General features: G+C 41.1%; 1 long non-coding RNA gene across 2 annotated transcripts; it reads left to right on the top strand.

Annotated features, from left to right (window-relative positions):
- Window positions 1-3,968: 3,968 nt before the first annotated feature.
- Window positions 3,969-5,148, top strand: LOC311131784. Of its 2 annotated transcripts, XR_014613466.1 has the most exons (4): window positions 3,969-3,992; window positions 4,664-4,747; window positions 4,854-4,958; window positions 5,037-5,148. It is a non-coding gene; the product is annotated as an uncharacterized lncRNA (long non-coding RNA). The 2 variants fall into 2 exon arrangements; XR_014613467.1 differs by having other exon boundaries at window positions 4,664-4,958.
- Window positions 5,149-7,797: the final 2,649 nt, after the last annotated feature.

Here is a 7,797-nt window from a genome sequence, read left to right as displayed (position 1 = left end):
CTGTAAGTCCATCCATTCTGATACTCTTTGGTCTTTAGACTGGTTTATGTAACTTAAACATAAACATGATGCTTTCTGTAGAACAATATGAAAATACATTTCTGTAAACATATTCCCTATTTTTGTAATAGTCTGTAACACTGCAGCCAACTTATTACCTTACCCATGCTGGACGCATGCTGGTGAGAGAGCTGGCAGTGTTAAACACACAGGTAACCATGCAGATTATTGGACAAAGCTCATTTTATCTAATTGGCAGGATTACCTTCAGTATCTACTATGGTAGTGGGATACTTTGATGCCCTTAAAACTGTTCCCTCATTTTCTTACAGATTTGCAAGATTGAGCAGCACATTTTCATCTCTCGTGCTGGCATGATGGTATTGGATGAACTGTTCTCTCAGCTTGAAGAGGTAGCCATTCATCTGCAGGTACTTCAGACATGTTCTTAACATTTATATCTCAGACCTGTGTATTTCAACTATTATCATTGCAGTGGCCTCCTCTTGCAATCTTCCCTATGCCAATATTTTACTCTCCTATACAGTACCAGTCTATCATTCAAACTGACTCTTAAATTGATCCTGTCTTGTTCCTTAGTACGTGGATGAGGAGGTTCGGCAGCAGCCCTGTCTGGCTTTAATCCCTTGGTCTGGACCTCTGTGGGTTTCAAACGCTGTAAGTCCATCCATTCTGATACTCTCTGGTCTTTAGGGGGGCTTAAACATAAACATAACTTTTTCTAAAAGAAACTTCTGGAAATACATTTCTGTAAACATATTCCCTTTTTTTATAGCCTGTCAAACTGCAGCCAATTTATTATCTTACCCACGCTGGGAGGATGCTGGTGAGAGAGATGGCAATGTTAAACACACAGGTAACCATTCAGATTATTAACCATTACTTATCTGATCTAATAGGGATAATTACCTTCAGTATCCACTAGTAGAATACTTTGATATCTTTAAAGCTGTTCCCTCATTTTCTCAGATTTTCACAATGGAGCAGCCCATTATCATCAGTTTCACTCCTGCTAGGAGGATGGTATGAGAGGAACTGTCCTCTCAAAATGAACAGGTAACCATTCATAGGCAGGTACCTCAGATGTTTCCTTAACCTTTGAACACAGACATGTGTATTTCAACTGCCAATTGTCTTAGAATCTATCATGCAGTGGCCTCCTCTTGCGATCCTCCCTATTCCAGTCTGTCAGTCCTATAGGCTACCTGTCTATCATTCAAACTGACTCTTAATTTAATCCTGTCTTGTTCCTTAGTATGTGGATGAGGAGGTTGGGCACCGGTCCTGTCTGGCTTTAATCCCTTGGTCTGGACCCTTGTGTGTTCCTATCTTTGTGAGTCTATCCATTCTGATACTCTCTGGTCTTTAGAGGATATTAAAGATTAACATCAAGTCACTAGTTTTCTATAAAACCACATAATGAAAAAACATATTCCCTTGTCTTCATAGCCTGTCTTCTCCAAGGCCAAACCAGTCTACTACCTCACTCGTGCTGGGAGAATGCTGGTAACAGAGCTTGCAGTGTTAAACACACAGGTAACCAAACACATTATTAACCAAAGCTCATCTGATCTTATAGGGAGAATTTACTTTACCCTGTTCCCTTTTTTTTCACAGACTTCCAAATTGGTTATTGAGGAGCCTACCATTCACCTCACTGAAGCTGGGAGGCTAGTGCTTGACGAACTGTCAGCACCTTCAGATAGCCATTCACAGGTAGTCAATCACATTATTAGACAGTCATAGCTGATTAGTAATAGTACACATTACCATGTCCTCTATCTCCACAATTGTGTGTCTTATTAATCACAGAGCAATCTCTATAATTAGGGGATGTCTTTGTTTTTCAGCCAAATAGGGAAGACTCTGGTTTTCCCTATGAGAAGTTGCAGCTGGTTGGGAACTGGGGTTTGTTTCATTTCCATTACTGGAAGATCCATTATGGACGAGTGCAGGTACTTCAGACATATTCTTAACATTTATGAACACACCTGTGTATTTGAACTCCCAATTGTCTCTGGGTTTTCTTTTGTATGTCTGTCCCTAATTGAAACCTAGGGGAAACTTGTCGTACGAACATCATGTGGGCTCTATATCACTTCCAGGGATTATACTCAGAACTGAAATCGCCTGCCAAATGTTATAGACATCTACAGCTAACATATAGAGAGAGGTCTGGAGACTGAAGGAGTTTTTTCTTTATAGCAAAATGAAGAGGACATGCATCACCTGTGCATTGTGAGGGGAGTGGAGAAGCAGCTGTGGTGGAGCAGAGTTATCCAGGAAAAAATCCTGGACCCATGGGTGAGAGATTCTCAACTGGTCTTTCGTCTCAAATGCACCTGATTTGTGTCAAATGACGCACATGCTATAGGTCTACTTATATTTCCTGCATGAAATGTAATGTTTCTCTGTCTCTTTTAAAGGGTCTCGTCCAGGTGGTCCTCACCAACAAGAAGCTGATTGGTATTAAGGTACAGTCAGGCAATTTTTCACAGAAAAAATGTAAAGTGGCAAATGTCCATTTACCTATTTGAATAAATACATGTTGACAGAAAATGAAATTACACGTTCTAATCTCTTGCCTCATTTTTAGTTCCTTGGTAGAAGGATCCATGGACTCATGTCCAGCCTTGTCAAGAGGAGGTCTGAGTTCACCTATTATGAGGATGCCCAGGTACACCCCGTTGTTTCTCTGTGTTATGATTTATTTCAGTGTTTGGTTGAGGGGTTTTCAATATGGTGGTTTTCAGTGTTGGGCTGACAGTGTCACATGTTGTGTGTTAAACAGCAGGTGGATATCTCCACCACAGTGGAGGGGTACCAGGAGAGGGGGGATGAGATGATGGCATATCAGTTCTCCACCTCTGACATCATCACCACCCCTCATGAGCCGTCCTCTGGCTCCTCTCACCAGTTCCCCCAGAATTCTCCGCCTCCCCCTTTCCCTTCCGATTCCCCTCCCAGTCCCCCTCCACCTTACCACTCCACCCAGGACCAGGACCAGACCCCTGACAGCACTCCTCAGGTAAAACTCTTTCTACAGTCAATAATTCTTATTTCATTTGTACTTGTGTGTACAGGTGTGTGTCATTGTTTTGGTATCGATAGGTTTGTGTTGTCTGTCAAGGGTCAAGTTGTTAGGTCAAGATGAAAGTATTGTTATGATGTCACTGAATGTTTTGTCTGCTTCAGTTGATGTTGCAGGTGAAATGCAGTTTAGTAGAGTTTAAGTTAATGTGATGTCTGTTTTAGGAGTTTGAGGAGGAGTTTGTGGAGGAGCAAAATAATGCTGCAGATGTGCCCCAGTTGCGGTGGGTTCGCTTTCATGTGTTCATCTATAGTAAAAACCTTTGCCTTGAAATAATCTGCCCAATATTGTAGTTATACAGATGTAGGATCTTAATTTGAGACAGTTTGCTACAGCAGGAAAATAATCCTGCAGCAACAGGATAAATTTTTCGTTAGGGCAAATCAAGTCTAAAATTTCAAAGTGGAAATCACAAACTTGAAAATTCCAAATACCCTACAAGTTTGCATTTCCTGCCGTGCAGGAAAATTCTCAGCAACAAAAGAGTGATCAAATTAAGATCCTACATTGGTATGGTCTTTCTGAATCCTGCAGTTATAATATAGGCTAACATAAAATTATTTCTTAATTTCATGGCACTGATGTTTTAGCTTCTTAGGTTGAACATTTGTTATTGAACATTTCTATTTACAGGCGTTACTTTGAAAACCAAGGGACAACCAACTTCTCTCTGAGGCTGGCCGCTATCAGACGTGCTATGGAGGTGAGAAAATGTGAATTTAGCACCTTTTGTATTTCACTTCATGAACATTTCTGGACTATTTGTAAATGTACTGTCTTGTTCTCACAGGCTCTGACATCCTCAGACAGTACCTCCCTCAATGACCTCACCCATGCTGGGAGGATGGAGTTGAGTGGACTATCCGAGCTCAACCAGCAGGTAACCAATTACATAATTGTGCAACGTTCATCAGACCAGATATATAGTTCCCACTGGGCACAGATGTCATTTCAACGTCTCGTTTTGATTTACATTTGGTTGAGTTGTCAACTAATGTGAATTCAATGTGAAATCCCCCCCAAAATTAACGTAATTGGATTTAGGTTAAAAGACGAAATTCCCTTACGTTGATGACTTCTTTCAAATCCAATCAGTTTCCCACTTTGATTCAACATCATCACATTGACATTTTTTATTGATACAACATTGATTCAACCAGTTCTTGCACAGTGGGTTACCTTTAGGCAACAGTGATTCATAGGGTTTAGTTGAAAAGTTTCAACGTCATACTAGCCAAACAATCAGAGGCCCTTTGAATTACAGACCTGAATCTTTGAGTTTATGATCTAAGTTTTAAGGAATTTTATGATTGTTTTGTTTTGAGGATGTGAGGCAGTTTCAGCAGGCCTACGACCTACTGGTGAACTTCATTAATGAGCCAGCAAACAGGGAGCGACTAGAGCAGGAGATGGCTCTCGTAGGAGTAGGTCTACATGCAAGCTTGAGCGTTAGCTGCAGACACCGTCTTCTCATCTAACATCTACTCAATGAGACTTTCTAAAGTGCTTGTCAATGAAGATTATGTAATTATCCTATTTGTTTGACTTCAGATCGACCGCATCAACTTCGCAGATGTTTTTTATGAATTCGTTCTACTAAGCCTTCTAGAAGGAAAGACATCTCTTCCTATATCTGTAAGTGGCCCTAAGAATGGAACATCCTGTTGTTTATCTATGCTATACACACTGTTGTCATATCAGATCTGTAGACACTCACTCATGTCCCCTGTTCCTTCTCCAGGAGCCTGGTAGCTTCCTTTATCTGCTCCTGCAAGTCATAATGAGGATTGACCCTCCTGGAGGAGCCTGGACAGAGGCTGCTGAGAACTTCTACCTCCTCGTTAAGGTACATTTGTCTCTCTCTCTCTCTCTCTCTCTCTCTCTCTCTCTCAATAATAGTTGATGATGTGTCTGTTGTCAACAGGACCAGATGAAGGCATGGCTACAATCCATCTTCAACCTCAATGAGTCAATCTATGAAAGCCCAGAGAGGCTCTCGGGGGAGGTGATGCGGAATCTAGAAATACAGGTTGAGTTCCTGCTGTCCAGCCTGGATTAAGGTTCCCAAACTGAGCTGAGGGCCCCATCACAAAATAAAGTATTTTGCATTTAAACATTATCTGTCAATCGTAAACAAATGTTACATCATGTGTAGGGGAGAGTGGGGTAAGTTGAGCCATTTTTTACATTCAGCATTACTCTGTCAAGGGAAATATAGTATTCTTTCAAAAATATACAGTATCTGTCACGACTTCCTCCGAGGCTGCCCCTCTCCTTGTTCGGGCAGGCTTCGGCGTTTGTCATCACTGGCCTTCTAGCCACTGCCGCTCCTCATCTCATCATTCCATTTGTTTTGTCTTGTTTATTACACACACCTGGTTCATATCCACTCATTACTACCTGTATAAGTGTTCCCTCTGCCCCCTTGTCTTTGTGTGTGATTGTTTATTGTGGAGGAGAGAAAAGCTCGGTGGAGCTCCATGTATTTTGTATCGCCGGGAATATTCCCTGTGTGCCTTGTATTTTCCAGTGCCCCTGTTTTGCGCACTGGAGTGTTTTTACTAGGGGTGTAACGATCCATCTACTACATCGATGTATCGATTTATATTCCTATGATCCAACTACATCGATCTGTGCTCGGCGAGTTGGCCTTTTGGACAACATATATCGATCTAACATCGTTTTAAAATGTAATAAATCGATTGTATCGATACTAGGAAATAACCCATTGGATTTAAGCACGTCAGACTTTATATGGATGTTTTTTCTTAGCACTTTTAATGATAAAGGCTTTAAACATTACTCGATTCACTCTGCCTATCCGTGACGTCATCGCGCCAGCAGCAGCGCAAAGGCGCCAAGACAACAAAGCATAGCATGGCGGATGACAGAGGAGAAGCCGACGAGCGAGAAATTATCAAGCCACCATTGCGGTCCTTACAAGAAACAGGAATCTAGGAAACTTCACCTGCACTGTCCAGTATCCAGGTATTTATTTCAGTCACACTGGTTGAATTTTTGGCTAAAAGGTTACTGAATCGATTTCAAGTCACTGAATCGTTTCGGATCGTATCGTTCTAAATGAACCAATATCATCCTTGAATCGTATCAACAACCACGAATCGTGATACAAATCGAATCGTTGTTAAAACGAATCGTTACACCCCTAGTAGTAGGTGCCAGGCACATGCGGTTTGAGTGTGTCAAGGACTGCAACGCTGCTGGGTTGTTCACCCTCAACTGTTTCCTGTGTGTATCAAGAATGGCCCAAGGACATCCAGCCAACTTGAGACAACTGTGGGACGCATTGGAGTCAACATGGGCCAGCATCCCTGTGGAACGCTTTCGACACCTTGTAGAGTCCATGCCCAGACAAAGTAGCTATAACCCTAGCATTAGAAGTTATTGGCTGCATTCACACAGGCAGCCCAATTCTGATATTTTTTCACTAATTGGTCTTTTGACCAATCACATCAGAGCTGATCAGTCAAAAGACCAACTAGTGAAAATACTAGAATTGGGCTGCCCGTCTCAACACAGCCATAGTGGCATCAGCGCTGCAAATTATTAGTATTCATAATATTTATTTAAAATCGCCAGTTGATTACAATAGCCTACCATAGCACGTTGAGCGTCATTCCATATTAAACTGCTGAACTAACAATAGTCGAGGCTAGTCTATCCTTTATGGGAAACTGTATAAATCTACTGCAACACAAACTACTAGTCTGAATGAATGTCTATATATGTCATATTTATCAAAATGTTAAAAACCAAGAAAAGTAAAAAACTAAACAATTTCCGATTTATTGAATGAGTCATGCATTTAGTCTCGACATGATAAAAGGTCAGTCTCTGTACCACGTGAATGAAAAGTGAAACAGAATTAGAACGCTTCTTAAGTGTTAGTGTTTTGATACAATGTAAAGTGGACAATATTTCTTCCCCTGTACATTCTAAATGTCTTTAGTATCAAGGTCAAGGCACTCCATATCAACCATAGTTAATTTACTGGAATAAATGCTTTGCTTGGTGTGAACCAATTCCGTCTAAAACCATGTCTCTTTCAGGAAGGCACAATGTTCAGAACTTTGAAGGCAAAAATCATACATATAGAGCAGACATCACTTTCGATTTGAAACAAGTGTGATCTATACAATACATTTCTATCTGGAGCAGTCTGAACATTGTTCTGCACTGAATATACCCCTTGGCCTCAGGGCCATCTGAATGGACAAGCATTTATCTGGTGTGACACTGGACGAAGACAAAAATTCTGCTTCTCCATGGTTCTGAATGGGGAGACATCAAAATCAACACCCAGGTTTGACTGACAGAACCCGCTCCAGCAAAGATAAATGCACTTTAGTTATTTATATAATCTTACAGAATAATGTTTGGGTTGGAATGAATGAAGGGAAAGGCAATGAAGTAGTATTTAGAGAAAAGTAAGCAGGAGTGTTAAACTGATAAAAGCACTTCCTGGGTACATGACCTGTACACCCTTGTCCCAACTGTTGCATTGATACAAGTTGTACCTCCCGTACATCAAGGCATCTGTTTGCTCACAGGAATGACTGCATTTTGGAGAGACAAGTTGTCCGTTTTTCTACACACAAAAGCCCCCCACCAACGACTTAGCTTTCAAACATAAGACATGAGCAGATAATAAGTTATCCAAGCAT

This window comes from Coregonus lavaretus (genome assembly GCF_964263955.1).
Source record: "Coregonus lavaretus genome assembly, chromosome: 7".
In the NCBI taxonomy this organism is placed as follows: domain Eukaryota; kingdom Metazoa; phylum Chordata; class Actinopteri; order Salmoniformes; family Salmonidae; genus Coregonus; species Coregonus lavaretus.
The sequence above is the reverse complement of the archived record's forward strand: the minus strand, read 5'-3'. Positions and strand labels throughout refer to the sequence as shown.